General features: G+C 52.5%; 1 protein-coding gene across 3 annotated transcripts in view; it reads right to left on the bottom strand.

The window, feature by feature from the left end:
- The window catches only part of PPARD (peroxisome proliferator activated receptor delta), a 92,037-nt gene extending 71,655 nt beyond the window's left edge, over nucleotides 1–20,382 (bottom strand). For 2 of the 3 annotated variants that reach the window (XM_066359570.1, XM_066359566.1), the window contains exons 1-2: nucleotides 20,245–20,382; nucleotides 15,501–15,584 (exon numbers count right to left, since the gene is read on the bottom strand). The gene's annotated coding sequence lies outside the window, so the exon portion shown is untranslated. The remainder of the gene's footprint in view (nucleotides 1–15,500; nucleotides 15,585–20,244) is intronic. The other variant, XM_066359569.1, reaches the window with a different exon arrangement.
- Nucleotides 20,383–20,650: the final 268 nt, after the last annotated feature.

The following is a 20,650-nucleotide window of genomic DNA, read 5'->3' on the forward strand; positions in this document are numbered from 1 at the left end:
TAAGGGGATCCACGCAGAAACCACAGGTACTGAATGGAGAAGAGGGGAGGAAGGGCCCGAGCTGCCAGCAGGACCCGTACCAGGAGCCCCGACGCCCCCCCAGCCTCTGCCCCAGCCCGGGGGCACGGACCTGCACACATGTCGGCACCTGACTGGAAAGGGGCCCCGGGCTAAGGGGATCCACGCAGAAACCGCAGGTACTGAACGGAGAAGAGGGCTCCAAAGGGCATTGTCTGTCAGCTGTGTGACTCAGCAAGTTACTGAGCCTCTCTGATCCTGTCTAGCCCTCCCCTCTATTAAGTGGGGCAGAACCAACACCCCCATCTTGCAGGCTGGTCCGAGGGCGAGTGAGCTCATCAATGGGGTGACAACCGACCGGCCCAGGGAAATGGGAACAAGGCAGTCTCCCTCCCTCCCTTCTCTCCGCACGCGCTCCTCTGGGCGGCCCCTCTCCTTCACCAGCTGAAAGCAGACGGGTTCCTCACTCGGAGGGGACACTGTTTTTCTCCTAGGAGCCCCTTCTACCCTACCTGGCTGACCCCCAGTTAGCTGGCTATTTCTTATGGTTCTAGAAGGCTGTTAACCGCCTTGGAGCAGATCCAGGAGCCACAAAGCACAGCCGTCCCCAGGGGTTCCTCTGGCCAGTGACCTGGAGGCGGCTCTGCAGGGGGCCTGGCGCCTGCCACCCTTTGCTTCTGCTCAGTGAACAGCAGGAGCCCGGTGCTGGAGAGCAGGGGTGTCCGCTGGGGCCCGCGGTGTCCGGCCCAACACGTGTTTTCTGAGATGGAAGAGTCAAGTCCAGACCGGTCCCCTCTGGGAAGCCCTGCAGGGGGCGGTCAAAAACACCGGCTTTGATCATTTGGGTTCAAATCCCCACCCTGCTGCTTACTCACTGTGAGGCTTTCGGCAGCGTTGTGACCCAGTCTGAGCCTCAGCGCCCTCATCTGTAACAGGGGCCCATGGTTCCCACCTCTCAGGCTGGTGTGGATGAAAACCAGGTGACGTACAATGATCAGCACAGAGCACGCAACCCATGGGAGTCACAGTCTATTCAGCTTCTGGGTATCAACTGGCCTCTGTCGGGAATGGGAAGGGGATTAGACACAGGCAACGACAGCTCTTCAAGAACGCAGACTCCAACGGCAGGGTCCAGAGTACAGGCAACAACCCCACCATCGTGGACCAGGCTCGGTGCCAAGCCGGAGGTGTGCGGCGGGGGCCTGACCAGACCCGCAGCGGAGAAAGCGTGGAGAAGGAGGCAGCTGGGGAACGCTGGCAAGGCCCAAACTCTCAGTACTCTCCAGCGAGCTTCAACCAGGGAGGGGAATGACTGGGAGAGGGGGCCCAGAACGAGCGCGTCAGCTTACGTTTCCTTCGACAGATGTATGACTGTCGCCCCACGAAATGACTTTCCAGACAGGGCTCTGGTGTCAGCCAGTGCCAGGACCGTGCTGTGGCCAAGAGGGCCATCCAGTCACCATTCCACCCAACAAGTGCTTGGTGACATCTCTGCACAAGGCACCTGCCCGTTAAGGAGCCAATCTCCAGAAAGATGCTCTCTGCTCACGGCTAATGAACACCTGTCGGGACTGAGGACGTGACCGTGCCCAGCATGCTGCTCCTTGAGACCCCAGCAAGGTCTCAGACTCCGAGAACATCAGATGGGTGAACCAGTTCTTTCTCATGACAGAAGGAGAAAACAGAACGGAGGGCAAGGTTCAAGCTGCCATCCACTGAGAGACAGACATAGCTGGGCAGAGGCTCTGGGCACGCTCCAGCCAGCTCGTGCAAGGCATGCCGTGGTTACTCACAACACGCCCAGCATGGAGGCACAGAAGTGATTCAAAAACAGATGGTCCGGCTAAGTGCGGGAGCAGACAAGTGAGCCCTAGGCTTGCAGGGGACAGAGGGAGGCCCTGGCCTGGGGGCAGATATGCCTGCTGGGTCAGGAAATGGGCTAGAAAACAGACTAAATATTTTTCTAAAAGGTGACACACTGCAAGGATATGAGAGGCGAACTGTAAGCAGATGTTGTAAACATGCTGGGATGTTAAGATGCCAAAAAACAAAGTCATAGGAATCAGACACTGGAACAATATAAACAGGCTGGATTGACTGATACAATTCTGACTGGGTGCATTCTGCAGTCTGGGAATAGCCTAGTGATTTTCACTAGAGAGACAGAAATTACCATTGGTCAGTTTGTTTATTGCCAAAAATGTTTTAGTTTTCTCTTCTTTTTTGTGTGTGTGACAGAGAGAGGGATAGATAGAGACAGACAGGAAGGGAGAGAGATGAGAAGCATCAATTCTTTGTTGTGGCATCTTAGTTGTTCATGGATTGCTTTCTCATATGTGCCTTGACTGGGCGGGGGGGGGGGGGCTACAGCAGACCAAGTGACCCCTTGCTCAAGCCAGCGACCCCATGCTCAAACTGGTGAGCCCACGCTCAAGCTGGCGACCTTGGGGTTTCAAACCTGGATCCTCAGCATCCTAGTCCGACGCTCTATCCACCGTGCCACCATCTGGTCAGGTATGTTTTAGTTTTCAATGATAATCAATTTGTTTATTACTAAAGATTAAGAAATTTTTTTCAATGACAATCTATTGGGAGCTATTATTAAAAATAGGTTCTGGGCAGAGTCACCTAGGACTGTGAAATCCAGGACACAGGTGGGGAGGATTTAGTCCAGGGGTCTCAAACTCGCGGCCCACGTGGATTAGTCTGCGGGCCGCACAAAATTGTTCGGCGGGCCGCAAGTTTGAGACCCCTGATTTAGTCCATACAGACGATCTGCCCCTGCCCCCAGCTGACAACGAGGCTGACCAGACTACTGACAGGCTGTAGTTCCAGCAAGGTGCCAGAGCCCCACAACTGTCAAGGGGTCACTATGCAGGGAGTGACTTTTCAAGCTGGGCTTACTTGACCCTTTGGGATCTAAGTCTTAGAAACCCAAGCATACTGTGAGGACCTACAGGAGGTGGACTCGTGAAGCGGCTCTGAGACGTGGGGAGGGGGAGGGACCCAGGTGACGACCATAACTGGATGGGGGCACCAGCTCAGGTGCTCCAGTCCCCTCTGGCAGCCCCCAGCACTGTGGGGAGTAACAGGGAACAGGCACTGCTCCGGAGAGACAGGGTAGGAAGATGGGGGGCTGTGAAGAAAGCACTTTGGTGGGCGACTGTGGGGCCCACACGGGGCAGACCAGGAGCACGGGAGTAAAAAGAAGTGGCAGGCTTGGGCCGAGAAGGAGGGTGAAGAGTGAAGACCCCGGACACCACCCCAAAACTGCCTGGCGAGAGTGGCCAACTGCACTCCTGAGTGCACAGCCCCAGACCACCAATGACAGTGGGACTTTTACTGGTCAGGAAGAGAAGGTGCTTTTACCGCCACTTCTAGTGTTTTAAGTTGACTGCCGACCTGCTGGTATTCCCTAGATATGAAGTGACAGATCTCTACGAAAAGGGACTGAGGAACACAGGCATAAAGACCAAGAGGTGTTGTGGGAAAAGAGAAAGGAAGAAAGAGACGAAGGGCCACGTGAAGTAAGCGATTTTATAGTGTTTCAGGGTCACAGGTGAGCTAGCCCCCAATTGCGTCTCAGACCTCATTTCTATCTTCTTCCTCTCTTGCTCTGCTCCAGCCACAATGGCCTCCTGACTATTTCTCAAATGCACCAGACATGTCCCTGCCTCAGGATCTTTGCACTTGCTTTCCCTCTACCTGTAAGATTCTTCCCACACATGGCCCAGTCTCCTCTTTCAGCTCAAATATTACTTTCTCAGTGAGGCTGTCCCCAAGCCTTCTATTTAAATCTGCCACTGCCTCTTTCCTGCTTTATTTTCCATATAGCATTTATCACCATCTGACATGTGATTTACTTAAATCTGGCCCTCTCCCCTGCCCCTCACTACAACCCCCATGAGAGCAGAAGATATATATATATATATATATATATATTTAAGATTTTATTTATTCATTATAGAGAGGGGGGAGAGAGAGAGATAGAAGGGGGGAGGAGCAGGAAGCATCAACTCCCATATGTGCCTTGACCAGGCAAGCCCAGGGTTTTGAACTGGCAACCTCAGCATTTCCAGGTTGACGCTTTATCCACTGCGCCACCACAGGTCAGGCCAGAGAGCAGAAGACATTTTTATCTGCTTTGCTCACTCCTTCATCCTCACGCCTAGAACATAAGAGGTACCCAATAAATACCTACTGGATGAATGGAAGGAAGAAGAGATGAGGGAAGGTAAAATTAGAGCCAGATTTAAACCAATCCTGGATCATCAACAGCCTGAGAGAAACCCTTTATTAACAACTTAATTAAATGTGTGGGATGAGTTCCAAAAGCAAGGACCAGACACCATGTGAGGCCTTCTCTTTTGCTCCCAACTAGTCACTAGGACTCCCCTGGGGGCACAGTGTCTCAAATATTGTTCTGGAAAGAGGCTGAACTTAGATCTCCAACTGCCATGAAAGGGATGCTCTAAGACAGACATAGCAAAAAGCAGGGTTGGCTGGGTCACCTGGCAGGGGATGAGCCCTGCCGTCGTTTCCTGTTGCCACTGAAACAGATGGCCACAAACTTGTGGCTTAAAACAAAGTATTTTATTCTCCTACAGTTCTGGCGGTCAGAAGTCCACAGTCAGTTTCCCTGGGCCGAACCAAGGTACCGGCTGGGCATGCTCCCCCCCGCCCCCCCCAGGTCCTAGGCTGGCTGGGCATGCTCCCCCCGCCACCCCCCCAGGTCCTAGGCCGGCTGGGCATGCTCCCCCCGCCACCCCCCCAGGTCCTAGACCGGCTGGGCATGCTCCCCCCCACCGCCCCCCCAGGTCCTAGGCTGGCTGGGCATGCTCCTCCCCGCCCCCCCCAGGTCCTAGGCTGGCTGGGCATGCTCCTCCCCGCCCCCCCTCAGGTCCTAGAACAGCTGGGCATGCTCCCCCCCGCCACCCCCCCAGGTCCTAGACCGGCTGGGCATGCTCCCCCCCCCCCCCCCCCCCAGGTCCTAGGCTGGCTGGGCATGCTCCCCCCACCGCCCCCCCAGGTCCTAGACCGGCTGGGCATGCTCCCCCCCGCCGCCCCCCCAGGTCCTAGGCCGGCTGGGCATGCTCCCCCCCGCCACCCCCCCAGGTCCTAGGCTGGCTGGGCATGCTCCCCCCCGCCGCCCCCCCAGGTCCTAGGCTGGCTGGGCATGCTCCCCCCGCTGCCCCCCCAGGTCCTAGGCCGGCTGGGCATGCTCCCCCCCGCCGCCCCCCCAGGTCCTAGACCAGCTGGGCATGCTCCCCCCCACCGCCCCCCCAGGTCCTAGGCCGGCTGGGCATGCTCCCCCCCGCCGCCCCCCCAGGTCCTAGGCCGGCTGGGCATGCTCCCCCCCGCCGCCCCCCCAGGTCCTAGGCTGGCATCTGTTCCCTCGCCAGCCTGCCCAGCCTGCTGCCCTTTTCCAGCCTCTAGAGCTGCATTCCTCACATTCCTGGCCTCTTCCTCATCCTCAGAGCCCCAGAAGAGCATCTCCCATGGAAGTCACACCGCCTTCTTCCCTACCAAACCTCCCTTTGCCTCCATCTTAAAAAGACACTTGTTGACTGCACTTAGGGCCCACGCAGAAATTCCAGGATAATCTATCTCTCCATCTCAAGATCCTTAATTTAATAGCATCCACAAAGTCCACTTTTCCATAGAAGGTAGGGAGCATCCCCCGGGCCCCGGGTTTACAGCCTGGATATCTTTGGGGGCCATTACCCCATCAACCACCACAAAAGACAGACCCTAAGAGTTTGGAAGAAACCTAGTTCAGACCCCTGGGCCACATGAAAGAAGAGTCAGCTCAGCGGTCCTGGCAGCACCCCAGGCCAGGTCCTCATTTGGCCGCACTGCTGCTGGCCTTGCCAACCTTGCTCTCAGCCCGGTGAAACTAATTTTGGACTTCTGACCTCCAGAACTTTAGAATCTGTATGTTTTGTTTTAAGCCTCTCTCCTTAGAAGAGAGGGCAGTCTTCTCTCCTCTGACCTGAAGCCCCCGATGGACCACTCAGGAGTTCCCCTCAGGGTGCACAAGCTGAGGGTCAAGGGGAGCCCCTCAGGCTCACTGGCCCGGCCGGAAGACTTTTGTAGGCAGAAAAGCTGAAAAAAAATGTCTGGGTCACACGAACAAGCTTGAGCTCAGGGATGGTGGGCTCCAAGCACCCCTCTGGGTTTGGAGAGGAAGACTGCTGTGATCAGGGCGCCAGAGCAGCTGGAAATGTCGGACACCGGGAACCGACAGGTAAAGGACAATCCACATGCCACACGTTACCAACTCTGCTCTGCATGGCGCCACTGGGAGCTGTGGGAAGGGGGCTCCTGCCAGACACTACAAGACCCGGAGAACCACCACCACTCAAGGACACAGCATCAGACCTCAGACACTGCCCCTCTGTTGTGTAGACGTCACGTGGTTCCCTACGAAACTGGAACACGCTGCTCGTTGTGAATGATTTCATTCCACCTCCAAAACCCTCGGTGAGGTGACTGACTAGGGTAGCCTTCCAATGTAAGAACTATACACTTATCTTATAGCTTTTATTGACAGGCCACCAGTGGACCCAGCCAGCCAGATATATTTAGTGGGGAAATGACAGAGCAGTGGTTCTTGACCAGAGGTGATTTTGTCCCCAGGGGGCCTGTGGCAATGTCTGGAGGCATTCTTTGGGGCTTTAGGGGATACTGGCATCTAGTGGGTGGATGCTACTACACATCCTACAATACACAGAAAGTGCACGCAACAAAGCATTACCCAGCCCCAAATGTCTACAGAGCTGGGGCTGAGAAACCCCGTGCAGGAGGAAATGAAACTGGAGGCAAAGAAAATCAAGTAAGAGTTCTGAGCAAGGAAATGTTTTAGGCCAGTGGTCCCCAACCTTTTTTGGGCCACGGACTTGTTTAATGTCAGAAAATATTTTCACGGACCGGCCTTTAGGGTGGGATGGATAAATGTATCATGTGACCGAGACATGCATCAAGAGTGAGTCTTAGACGGGTGTAACAGAGGGAATCTGGTCATTTTTTAAAAATAAAACATCATTCAGAGTTAAATATAAATAAAACGGAAATAATGTAAGTTATTTATTCTTTCTCTGCGGACTGGTACCAAATGGCCCACAGACTGGTACTGGTCCGCGGCCCAGGGGTTGGGGATCACTGTTTTAGGCGATTAAGGGAAGTTGAGGCACATGCTTGCTTATTTGGGAATAGGGATAATGAGCGCTCTGGGTTCTGTTAAATTCAAGGGCGGCCTGTTTGTGAGGAGGGTGGGCCCACAGACTACTGTGCACGCAGGGCGGCCTGCCTGCTCAATGCCGCTGTTGGGAGAGTGAACTTGGCCTGTACTACCATCAGATTGGCAGCCAACAACTCTTGTGCCTCTGAGTCACAACTCGTGGATGAGGAAAGTGCCAAAAGCAGGAATCAGATAAGGATCAAGAGTTAGAGCAGCCCTGGCCAGTTGGCTCAGTGGAAAGAGTGTCGAGCTGGCGTATGGACGTCCTGGGTTCGATTCCCAGTCAGGGCACACAGCAGAAGTGACCATCTGCCTCTCTCCCCCTTCCTCTCCCTTATTCTTCCCCTTCCCCTTCCCCTCCTGTAGCCAGTGGCTAAACTGGTTCTAGCGTGGGCCCCGGGCACTGAGGGTAGCTTGGTTGATTCGAGCATGGGGCCCCAGACCGGGGTTCCCAGGTGGGTCCCGGTTGGGGCGCATGCCGAAGTCTACCTATCTTCCCTCCTCTCACTTAGAAAAAAAAAAGAAAGACAGAGCAGATTACAAACAAAAGCAATGAAAATCTATTTTAACCTAATAATGGAGAAAGGAACTTAAGCATGACGTGGTTTTACCATGACACTGGCAGCCTCTCCCTTCAATATCCTCCTCCCGAGAGGACGCTTTCAAAGCTGTGTCACTATTAGCTGTGGAGATGTGGCCATGGTCTCGGGAAGCCCCCGAGATGACGACACGACGGGGCAGAAGTGAGGCTTTACATTCTGGGCTCGAAAGAAAAAGGAGGGGCGCCGCAAGGCACCGTGAGCACCGCCCGGTTCAGCAGATGCACAGAGAAGACCCCCCTCATCCCCCCCAGCCAGGCTGCTGTGCCACAGCCGAGCATCGGTGCATCGGGGAGGACCGGCTCAGGGAAGCATCACTCCCGGTCCGCCACCTCAGCCCCGAGCTCTGCAGGAAGGGGCCGCACCGGCAATCACGGAGGCTCGCTCTACTCTTTAAAGCACAGCACCGCTCTCAGGAGCTAAGTCACACCCAGGTCTCTGACACTGGGCCACTCCAGCCCTCCCCGTGGCCTCTTCACAGACAGGGAGGCAAGGGTGAGCAAGGACAGGAGGTGCTCAAACCCAGGGGCCGGGCCCCAGGGAGCCCCAGAAAGCCCCAGGAGGTGCCAGCTGTAACACAGTCCATGTGGAGCCACCTCTGTCTCAAGTCGTCCCTCCAATCTCGTCCTTCCTCAAATGCTTTTTGGCCTGACCAGGCGGTGGCGCAGTGGATAGAGCATCGGACTGGGATGCAGAAGACCCAGGTTCGAGACCCCAAGGTCGCCAGCTTGAGTGAGGGCTCATCTGGTTTGAGCAAAAGCTCACCAGCTTGAGCCCAACGTCCCTGGCTCAAGCAAGGGGTTCCTCGGTCTGCTGAAGGTCCACGGTCAAGGCACATAAAAAAACCAACCAAACAAAAAAACTCCAAATGCTTTTTGCTGTTCTCCCCCCGTGACCTCTTCTTTTCCCTCTCTCTGTCTCTCTCCCGACCACTCTAACTTGTCCTTCTCACTTCCCAATGGTCTAGGACACTGAAACCGAAGTGCATTCGAAACACTGTTAGCGGTGTTACATGAAGTCCTGTACCTCCTGCTTTTTCCAAAATAAGTTATGATTAATTTTTTAATGTGCCTTGACAATAAAACCTACATTTAGTTGCCTCTTAATTTTTGTGAGCCCTTATATCTCTCCCACGTGTCAGCGTCCAGTAATAACGAAGGTGGGGTAGAGGGGCTGCTCCGCCTATGCCTTGGGTACTTAACCTGTGTGGCAGATAGATCAAAAGCAATCATTTTAACAGCGACCAGAAAAACTCAGTGAACCTGAGGAAGAATTTCCTAACATTTAAATTACTGCAGTGGTCTTTTACCTGACCCCTCCACCTCCATACTGTCTCCAGTCAATCCACATTATTGCAATATTAACACAATCGCGCCCTGCTTCAAAACCATCAATGGCTTCCACTGCCCAAAGAACATATAGTGCCAATTCCTTCATCTGGCTTTCAACAGCCTCTATCAACCTAGAAATTCCCAACAACGGTTTCCAGGAATGGAAATCAAGAGAAGACGCACTTGTCTCCTAGCGGTGTTCAGATCCGGGCCAGGTGACCTCACACAGGGATGCTGGTCTCCAAGGAGGCCTCCCTCCCTCCCTCCCTCCCTCCCTCCCATTAAACCAGGCCTCTTGGCATTCGCACCCTTCTGTAGTCCCCTCCTTGAACCTGAGCATGTCCTACGTCAAGGAAACACAGAGAAAGTGACACTGTGTGGCTTCTAAAGCGTAAACAGCAAGGTTATGAGAAACCTCGCCATCTCTGCCTGGACCTCTCAGGACACTGGGACGTTCCTGCTCAGAGTCCAGCTGTCACACTGTAAGAGGCCCAGGGCACATGGCGAGGCCGCCTGCCGGCACTCAGTGCACAGCCAGCGTCCAGTGCCAGCCATGTGACTGAGTCAGTGTGGACGGCCAGCCCAGCTGAGCCTTCAGATGGCCACGGCTCCAGCCCCCATTTGACTACCACGATGTGAGCCACCAAGTGAGAACTGCCAGCAGAGCCCGCTCAACCCACAGAGCCATTCACGATAACAAAGTGCCACTTTACTTCAGAATGTCTTAGATGAACCAACAAAAACTAACATCAAATCCTGACCCTTCAGTGCAAGCCTTCTAAATGTCTCGTGTTAACAGCCTGGCCTGTGGTAGCACAAGGGATAGAGAGAGTGTCAACCTGGAATGCTGAGGTCACCAGTTCGAATCCCTGGGCTTGCCAAGGCACATACATCGAGTAAGCAATGACCAACTAAGGCGAAGCAACTATGAGTTGATACTTCTCGCTCCCCTCCCCCATAAAAATATCAATAAATAAAATCTTTAAGAAATATCTATCTTGCCTGACCAGGCGGTGGTGCAGTGGATAGAGCATCAGACTGGGATGCAGAGGACCCAGGTTCGAGACCCCAGGTCGCCAGCTTGAACGCGGGCTCATCTGGTTTGAGCAAAGCTCACCAGCTTGGACCCAAGGTCACTGGCTTGAGCAAGGGGTCACTTGGTCTGCTGAAGGCCCACGGTCAAGGCACATATGAGAAAGCAATCAATGAACAACTAAGGTGTTGCAACGAAAAACTGATGATTGATGCTTCTCATCTCTCTGTGTTCCTGTCTGTCCCTATCTATCCCTCTCTCTGACTCTTTCTCTGTGTCTCTATAAAAATATATATATATATATATATATCTTGTGTACCAAAACAGAAATTATACAAAAAAGCACTAGTGATTGAGTTGCAAGCTAAACTAGCCATTTTTCTCATGAAACACAATTTTCACTTGAAAGAAAAGATGAATAGACTTTTCCTTGAAAATGAAGTGACAGTCACTTCAAGAAAAAAATCTTGACTGACCAGGTGGTGGTGCAGTGGATAGAGCATCAGGCTTAGACACAGAGGACCCAGGTTCAAAACCCTGAGGTCACCAGCTTGAACATGGGATCGCTGGCTTGAGTGTGGGATAATACACATAACCCCATGGTCGCTGCCTGGAGCCTAATAGTTGCTGGCTTAAAGCCCAAGGTTGCAAGCTTGAGCCCAAGGTTACTGGCTTGAGCAAGGGTCACTCGTTCTGCTGTAACCCCCCACCCCCGTCAAGGCACACAACAACGAATGGATACTTCTCACCTCTCTCCCTTCCAGTCTGTCTGTCTCTATCTGCCCCTCTCTTTGTCTGTCACAAAAAAAAAAAAAAAAAAAAAAAAAAAAAAAAAAAAAAAAAAAAGACCCGCCCTGGCCGGTTCACTCTGTGAAGAGTGTCAGAGTAAAATTGCCCGTTTCGATTCCCAGTCAGGGCACACACAGGAACAGCTCATTGTTCCTCTTTCTCTCTCTCTCTCTCTCTCTTTTTCTCTCTGTTCCCTTTCCTCTCTCTCACTATAATCAGAAGAAAAAAAAAAGAAGAAAGAAAGAAAAAAACTTGACAGTATATTACCAATGATACAAATCAATTTCCATGAGTAATTCAAATTACGGAAAAGCTGTAGCCACCACTGTGAGTTCCACAACTCCCCAATACTGCAAGACTTTTGGGATGAGCTCAGTGGGGATATTAATGAATATTACTTACTGATATTATAAAATGAGACATCAACATTTAGAAGACCTCTATAACTCAGTGAACTAATGACCAATTCAAAGTAAAAGATCTAATTCAAAGTGCAAGATGAATTTTAACGTCACAAAGAATGGAAAGTTTGTTGATGAGGTTTTAGACACCACATTCCAACTAACCTTGAAGATATCTTGTCAAGTTTTGGTGTCATATCAAAAAGAACATCCACAATTATCTGCGAAACACATTAAAATAACCCTCTTGCCCTTGCCGGATGGCTCAGTTGTTTGGAATGACGTCCAAATATGCCAGGATTGTGCATTTGATCCCCGGTCAGAACACATACAGAATTCAACCAATAAATGCATAAATAAGTGGAACAACAAATAAATCTTTCTCTCTCTCCCTGGCCCCGCCTCTCTCTCTAAAATAAATACAAAATCATTCAATAGAATAACCCTGTCATTCTCAATGAGGTATCTGTGTGAAACCAGGATTTTGTTCATATCCTTCAAATACGATGTATTTTTAGAGACTGCACATAGAAGCAGTTATGAGAATTCAGCTCCTATGAGACCAGAAATTAAGAGATTAGCAAAAAAATGTAAAACAAAGTCAATCCTCACAACTTGTTTGTTCTGAAAAATAGTTAATTTTCATTAAAAATGTCACTGCCTGAATTGTGGTGGCGCAGTGAATAAAGCCTCAGCCTGGAACATTGAGGTCATAGATTCGAAACCCTGGGCTTGCCTGGTCAAGACACAAATGGGAGTCGATGCTTCCTGCTCCTCCCCCCTTCTCTATCTCTATAAAAATGAATAAATAAAATCTAAAAAAATTAAAAAATTTTCACCTATGATAAGTTTCACAGGTTTTTATTATTACGGTAAATGAATTAATTCTTAAAAATTCCTCTGGTATTTCTGATGGTAAACAAAAGTTCTTGGGGCCCCTAATAATATTTAGGGGTGTAAAGGCTTTCAATTTCAAGGCCCCTCAGAAATTTTGAGAATCACTTTTTTATAACAGTCTAAAGTTGACTTCAAAATAAACCAACTCCCGGCCTGACCTGTGGTGGCGCAGTGGATAAAACAACCTGGAACACTGACGTCGCCAGTTCAAAACCCTAGGCTTGCCTGGTCAAGGCATATATGGGAGTTAATGCTTCTTGCTTCTCCCCACCTTCTCTCTCCCTCCCTCTCTCTCTCCTCTCTAAAATAAATAAATAGGTAGAGCGTCGGCCTAGCGTGCGGAGGACCCGGGTTCGATTCCCGGCCAGGGCACACAGGAGAAGCGCCCATTTGCTTCTCCACCCCTCCGCCGCGCCTTCCTCTCTGTCTCTCTCTTCCCCTCCCGCAGCCAAGGCTCCATTGGAGCAAAGATGGCCCGGGCGCTGGGGATGGCTCCTTGGCCTCTGCCCCAGGCGCTAGAGTGGCTCTGGTCGCAACATGGCAACGCCCAGGATGGGCAGAGCATCGCCCCCTGGTGGGCAGAGCTTCGCCCCTGGTGGGCGTGCCGGGTGGATCCCAGTCAGGCGCATGCGGGAGTCTGTCTGACTGTCTCTCCCTGTTTCCAGCTTCAGAAAAATGCAAAAAATAAAATAAAATAAATAAATAAATAAAATTTAAAAAAAATAAAAAATAAACCAACTTCTGTTCAAAGCGCCGTCTGAACCCAGCTTCTCCAGGGACAAAGCCGACTCCCAGTGGGGACTTGCCCCTCTCAGTGAGGGTCTTTGGACAGCAGTGTGGTCTTAGTCCCCACCAGGTCGCTGATGTCTCAAAACCCTGTCTGTGCATATGTCTCCTCTCCCCAGCTAGGTGCCACACATCTGGGGCGTCAGACCATATGTGAGACCTCTGTCACAGCACAAGGCCCACAAAAGCGCCTCAAGGAGGAAAGACTAGGATGGCAACCCGCAGTTTTTTTCATTCACACCGGAAAATCTGATAAAGCTATAGCCTCACCTTTGCCAGGAGAAACTAAAAGAGAGAGAGAGAGAGAGAGAACTTCTAGCTGGAAGTAGCTCAGGGCTCGACTGGACAACTGGCCCCACGACGTGCACACGGCTGCCACTGTGGCTAGCTGTGGCAAAAACAAATGACAAAGAAAATCAACTCAACTCAGCAGCTCTTCCTGCTCAGGGGAACTTATACTTCATCCCCTCTCGGGGAACAGAAGCCTCCCAACTCCCCTTCTTCCTCCTTCACGTCTCCTTCGGAGGAAAGGACTTGGTGTGTGGGTTTGAGAACAGGAGGGGCTCCTGCCTGAGGCCTTCCTGCAAGGCCCACAAACAACCTGAGCCCACAGACAGACACCCGGCACTGTGCGACAACAGGAAAACGCACAGGGTGTTCAAGGCAGAGAAAGGGAAGTGAAGCCCATAAACAGTCATTGGAACCACCGAAACTCAGAGATGAAAACGAATCAGACAGGATCCCCATGTTTCTCCTGGCCCCCAGCGTGGACCCCCACCCAAGCTTCCCAAATCGCTGGGACAATGAACATCAGATTCCCTGGGGCTCCCTGTCTGGAGTTTGCAAGTCCAGCCAGGCCTCCTGAGAACAGGGAGGCAGCAATGGGAGGCCCGGAGCCTTGTCCAGACCCCGGGAGGACCGCTGCCCGGGCAGACACAGCAGAAACGAGTCTGTTTCATGCCCTGTTGGGGACCAAACGCCAACAGGGCCTTTGCAGTGTAGATTTTGGGGGGACAGAGGCGTGGGGAACTGGCAGTAAGCTGGCAGTCTGCCCAACCCCCCACCTCACTTGTTCTGTGAAGTTGCTAAAGGCTATTTTTTTCCCACACCTTCATGTTAGCTGTGGTGCTGGATTGTTTATACTCATCCTACCCCCCCCCCCATGTCCCTCAGAAAGACTGCAGGCAGTTTCTTTTTATCCTTTGTTTTGTGAAGTTAAGATGTTCTATATGGTGGGGTTTTCTAAACTTGGTAGAATTCTTGGGATGCCTCGGAAATGTGACTTTGCTTTAATGATCTCTTTGATTTGCTAATAGCCTCACTTTGCCCTATAAATAAAGCAGGTAGGGGGGTGCAGGTTTGCTTTTTGAAAGCTATCTCTAGCATTGCAAAGAGACCTCCCGAGCTCATCCTTTTTCTCTTTAAGCCTCTTTTTCTTAATTACACGCCCTTCCCAGGACCTGGAATTACTAGCCGCTGGTTCGTGCCAATGACCGGTCCCCCTTTTGCCAGCAGACTGATGCACGAGACAGGGACCGATTCTGCTTTCTCCACTGTCACTGTTCCCCACGTGCCAGTATCGTGACTGGCACATAGTGGACAGTCAAAAATGTTTGTTGCGCCTGACCAGGCGGTGGCGCAGTGGAAAGAGCGTCGGACTGGGATGCAGAGGACCCAGGTTCGAGACCCTGAGGTCGCCAGCTTGAGCGCGGGCTCATCTGGTTTGAGCAAAAAGCCTATCAGCTTGAACCCAAGGTTGCTGGCTTGAGCAAGGGGTTACTCAGTCTGCTGAAGGCCCGTGATCAAGGCACATATGAGAAAGCAATCAATGAACAACTAAGGTGTTGCAACGCACAATGAAAAACTAATGATTGATGCTTCTCATCTCTCTTCGTTCCTGTCTGTCTGTCCCTGTCTATCCCTCTCTCTCACTCTCCGTCTCTGTAAAAAATAAATTAAAAAAAAAATGTTCGTTGCATAAATGAAAAAGAACGATGAACACCATCTTTGTGGTCTGGCAACCATATGGGTAGAGAAGGAAGCATGTACATTTATTTATTCAACAAATATTTACTTAGCATCTTCTGTGCCAGGCATGGTACTAGCCACAATAGGAAACAAAGTAAGTCCCTTCCTTTGTGGGGCTTATGTTTTAGTGGGTATAAAGGTGAAAATCTCAATGTTTCTCCCCCCCCCCCGAAAAGCTATAAACATGATAGACATTCAATAATTATTTAGTAAGTGCCTGCTATGGGCCAGTGATGAGTCCCAGATGCTAGGACAGGCACCTGGGCTGGGGCTCACCCCCACTGAAATGACTGCGCGTCCTACACCAGAACTCCAGAGCTCTAGATCTGGGACGTGTGCATCAGTTGTGAAAGACCCCGGGCAAGGAGACGGGATTACCTCTTTGGTGCATCTGTCTTCATCTGTTGGTGAGCAGAAGCCACTGTGTGAGTATCACGTACATGCCCAAAACACCACGCAGCACTGCAGAATAGAAAGAAACCCAACAGCTTTAGCTGACAGGGCTCAGAAAAACAGCTTGCGCATGTTATTATTAAAGGCGCAGGGCTCAAGGAGAGCTCCTGAGGCGAGCTGGCTCCTCCTCTGTTCCTCATTCACACACCCTGAGAGGCTGTTATCCTGAGCCGGAGTCAGCAAGTATTTCCCAATCCTGGAAGTCAAGTCGCCTGCTCATTTCCAAGTAAGAAGACACCAGCTTCACTGATTGTACCAGGGTGGGGCAGAAGGAACTGGAGCAATACCCCCGTGGGCAGCAGTTCATACGCGGAGATGCCCTGAGCCATGCCTGATGCTTTGACCAGGGGCCCGTGGAGACAGGACTGGAGTCACACCCTAAGCGCCAGCCTCTGACCGACAAAGGCCAGGAACTATCTACCAAGTAAGAAGACCCACATGTCTGCAACCTGATGCGCAGGGACACGTCCAGCCTGCCAGACGCAAGCAAGTGCCCAGCTCTCCTCTTGACCCCGCAGAACTCAGCGGCTGTGAGGAGCTCCTGCCCCCAGATCCACAGGCACAGAAAACTGATCAGGGACATCAAACTCTCTACAAGCAGCAGCCACTGGGCCATCTGGGACAAGATGGCACAGCCAAGGGCATCACATACAGAGCTTCTGACATGACACACGCAAGGGCCCAGCAGGACAGACAGAGTCCAGAGACACGCTGTGCAGGGAAGAAGAAGACTGTCCCCAGCGCGGACAATGCTGGACTGCTGGGCGGCTCCTGGCATTTCCAGATGGCAGGGAACACCCCTGGAGGGGGAGCCTCAGGAGAGCATGGAGCCGAAGCCTTTAGAAGTGACAGGTCCAACCTCCCGAGAGAGACGCTGCACGGTCCTCACGGTCCTCAGACAGGCCAGCATCGCAGGCCCTGAGACGCCCGCAGGGCAGCCAGGACAGGCTACCCCCACGCAGGGGCCCCCTGGCCTCTCAGGCCAGCCCCCAACACGGACTGCCCTCTCTCAGGGTCCTGGGGAAGGGACCGCAGGTGGAGTTGGCAGGCTGAGTGAGGGCAGTTCTTCCTGAGTGGCCTGAGGCACACACCAGAGAAGGAAGAAAGCACTGTCAGAGAGGCAGGGAGAAAGGCGGCCAGATAAAAGAGCTGTTTAGTAAACTTGGTGCATCAATAAGGAAGTGATGGGCTACACCATCTGTAGAATAATGTCCGAGGCCTCACTGCTCACACCTTGAAAAAGAGGGACAGGCTGACCCAGGCTGTAAAAATCAATGAATGGAAACTTGGTAATTGGCAATCATGACCACCCACATAGAAATAAACAGACTGGCCTGACCAGGCAGTGGATAGAACGTCCGCCTACGATGCTGAGGACCCAGGTTTAAGACCCCGTGGTTGCCGGCTTGTGTGGGCTCATCAGCTGGAGCGCGGAGTTGCCGGCTTGAGCCACAAGCTCATAGACATGACCCCAGGGTCACTGGCTTGGCTGGAGCACCCCCCCCCCCCCCGCATCAAGGCACATATGAGAAAGCAATCAATGAACAAACTAAGCTGCCACAACTATGAGTTGATGCTTCTCATCTCTCTCCCTTCCTGTCTGTCTCTCTCAAAAAAAACAAAAAACAAAAAAAAAGAGACAAAAAAAACAACCGAGTGGACTAACTGCAAGAAGCTACCCATCGCTCTACATTCGCTTGGAAAAAAAAGAGAGAAGCTATCCAGCCAGGGCTGCTGGTGGCCAAGCTGCTCCACAAGCACTGGACTTGACCTCTTCCCCAGCCCTTCTCACCCACCACCTCGACGCACAGAACAGGTGGGCAAAGACAGAAGAATCGCAAACTGCTCCATGTCAGGAAAAATACTCTGGAACCAGAGATAAGACTAAATTACCACCAAACACACAAACTCAACTTTATTAGAATGACCATTAAAACCCTAGGGAGATGTTTTTCATAGGAACAAGGGATCCCTTTCGGTCCATTCTGCCCAATCCCCCCCCCCCCCAGTGCTATTAGGAGGGGGCCCAGCGGGTCCGTGGAAAGGGGACTGTCTCAGCCATCCATGACCCTATTCCTTTCACAGAAAAGTTCAGTGCACAAGAGGAGTCCAAAACTTTAAAGTCTGGTCTGGCTGGTTCAGTTGGCTCTCCACCAAAGCTCCTGAAAGTTACCAATTATATGTCCAATTCTGGCTCAAAGACAGAGTGCACGATCCTCAAAAGAGACCTAGAAACCCAGAGCCAGGTGAAACAACAGGCGTCGTTTCTAAACGTGAGAGTGAGTCACACCTTCTGAATCCTCCAAGACCAGACTGGGCAGAAACAGAGGATATATTATTTCCTGACAATCTCTCCAGGGAACCAACGCCAAATAAAGGAGTCCATGTTAAAGACATCTGAAAAAAACTTTCTGCCTGGCAAGAAGGTTAAACACTCAGACACACCACCAAGGTGGTAGGCTCTCTAGCCCAGAAGTTTTCAACATTTTTACACTTGGAAACCACTGAAAATAGAATTATTTTTGGGTACCAGTAAGGCAGAAGTCACCCTGAGCATAAACAAATTTGACTAAGATCATTGGGTCTTATCATCTTCATACAACATCGGGGTGGTGAACTCTTTTGCGAACCCGCACAAAATTGCTGGCAGACCAGTCCTCGGATAGGTGGTCAAAAACACCGCTCTAACCTGACCAGGTGGTGGCACAGTGGATAGAGCGTCAGACTGGGATGTGGAGGACCCAGGTTCGAGACCCCGAGGTCTCCAGCTTGAGCAGGCTCATCTGGTTTGAGCAAAAGCCCACCAGCTTGAGCCCAAGGTCATTGGCTCGAGCAAGGAATCACTTCCTCTGCTGTAGCCGCCGCCCCTCCTTCAAGGCACATATGAGAAATCAATCAATGAACAACTAAGGAGCCGCAATGAAGAACTGATTTTCTCATCTCTCTCCCTTCCTGTCTGTCTCTATCTGTCCCTCTCTCTGACTCTGTCTCTGCCACACACAAAAAAACAACAAAAAACACCGCTCTAGCTCCAGAGAATGATCTCTATGACTAGAAGCAACTTAAGTTCCTGACATAGTCTAATCAATGCAGCCCCACAAACTGTCCGAGCAGGTATTGACCTGACATTGGATGTAAAGCCTAGGCAAAGGAAATAGGACTTGAGTGTCAACTTCCCTCTTGGATCCACAGGAAAACACGTCCCCAAGGGAAACAGTAGGAGAAACTTAGAGAACCTGCCAACAGCAGAGGCACAAAGGAAAATCAGCAGCTGGTTCAAACCCCCAATAATAAAAGGGACGGATGCCTGCCAGCCCTAGAGCTATCCAGCGGTAATCTATTTAAAACTCAAACAGGAAAAAAAAAATTGTCTGGAGTCAAGTACAGAGGGGGAAAAAAGGGTTGAGGGCCACACTACAGGCCTTCCCTGGGGCATATTCTCTGGAGACTTCCCTTCGCTCTCCGGATTGAGGCTCAGGACAGAGAGGGTGGGAGTCAGGGCAGAGACGGGCTGGGGGACAGTTCCGTGTGTGCAGTACACCCAGGGTGGAAAGACACAGCGCCCTGTTTCCTGGAAGGGGAAAAGGGCTGGAAGAGGCCTCCAGCTACGCCTGGCGCACGCCCAGCGAAGCGGCCAGTCTCTTCCCAAGGGTTCCTGGAAGTCAACAGACCCATAAAAAAGAAGTATTAAAGCTGAGATTAGAAGCATGGTCTACATATCCGAAACATCATCTCTGATGCAACAGCAGCGGAGCAAATTCTCCCACACAGGCCATAACCTGCTCTTTAGCTCCGACGTTCATTCAGCTCCCTACTGGGTCAGGGGCAGAACACCCTCACCCCACCGCTAGATCCACGGCAGGTCAAGGGGAAAACACAGTAAGTAGTACGTGGAGTAATGCTTCTTCTTGAGGCTGAAAGCACAGGGCGAGAAGGAGAAGTAGGTGACCGGGCTAATAAGAAAATCAGAGAGAGGAGCTAAAACAGGGCCCCCGCGGGCAGGCTGGGGCGGAGAGGCTTTAAGTAAACAGGATCGGGAGGCGCGGGGCTGGAAAAGCTTGGTAACACCGCGAGGAAGATGATGGGGGAGCATTCATATCGAGAAGGCTCTCAGGCCCCGGGGGGAAGAGGGGTTAGGGATGAGAACAGAGAGCAAAGGCTGAGACGGCAAGGACGGAAGGACGAAAGCAGGCGACAAGGATACCCAGGGGGGGCAGAGAAGATCCTCAAGGCGACCCTGGCAAGAGGGCACTGCACTCGAGGACAGCAGAGAAGAGATGAAGATAGAGGTCAAAGGCAAGGGTGGGCCACGGGAGAGGAGCACACCGCGCCCGAGACCGGGTTCTCTCCCAATACTGAAGTGGGAGGAGACGGAGCCACGAGGCCCAAGTGGGGTCACAGAGTCGAGTGGGGGAGGCCTGCAGTTCGGGCTCACGCGGCAGTGAAGGTCCAAGAGGCGGCGGGGTAGCGCCAGGGCGGCAACGGACCCCCGCGGACCGGCCCAGGTCGGATCGTTGGGAGGCGGCACCGGCTGAGTCCGCCGACCCCTGCCGCTCTTCCCACCCGACTCTCCTCCCGGGCCTTGCGCCCCGACTCTGTTGGCCGCCTCAGCCCGGGCCGGCCGTTGACCTCCGCTGCTTGCCGGCCGCTTCCCCCGACCTGGACTGACCTGTCCTGGCCGTGCCTCGCGCCACCGCCGCCGTCCCGCAGGCTCCGCAGGGTCCTCCGGCTCCTGCCAAAACTTTTCCCATTAATCCCCAGCTCCGCGGCGGGCCCCGGCGTCACACGCTGCGCGGCCCGGCCCCGCCCCCGACAGCGTGATGTCACCGCGCAGCTCGGTTTCTCTCCCCCCAAACACATCAGGCCACGCCCCTTTCCGCCACTACCGCGGCCAATCACCGCGCCTCCCGGAGACTCCTCGGATTCTGCCGCTCCTCCCACCGCACGCTGCCCTGGGCCCGCCTGCAGCGCCCTCTAGTGCGGGAAGCGGCCCGGCAGCTAAGGGAGGAGCTGGGAAGGGAGTTCGAGGCCAAGTAAAAACAAGTCTAGAAAGGATCACAAAAGGGAACGGAAAG

Source organism: Saccopteryx leptura, chromosome 1, assembly GCF_036850995.1.
Source record: "Saccopteryx leptura isolate mSacLep1 chromosome 1, mSacLep1_pri_phased_curated, whole genome shotgun sequence".
In the NCBI taxonomy this organism is placed as follows: domain Eukaryota; kingdom Metazoa; phylum Chordata; class Mammalia; order Chiroptera; family Emballonuridae; genus Saccopteryx; species Saccopteryx leptura.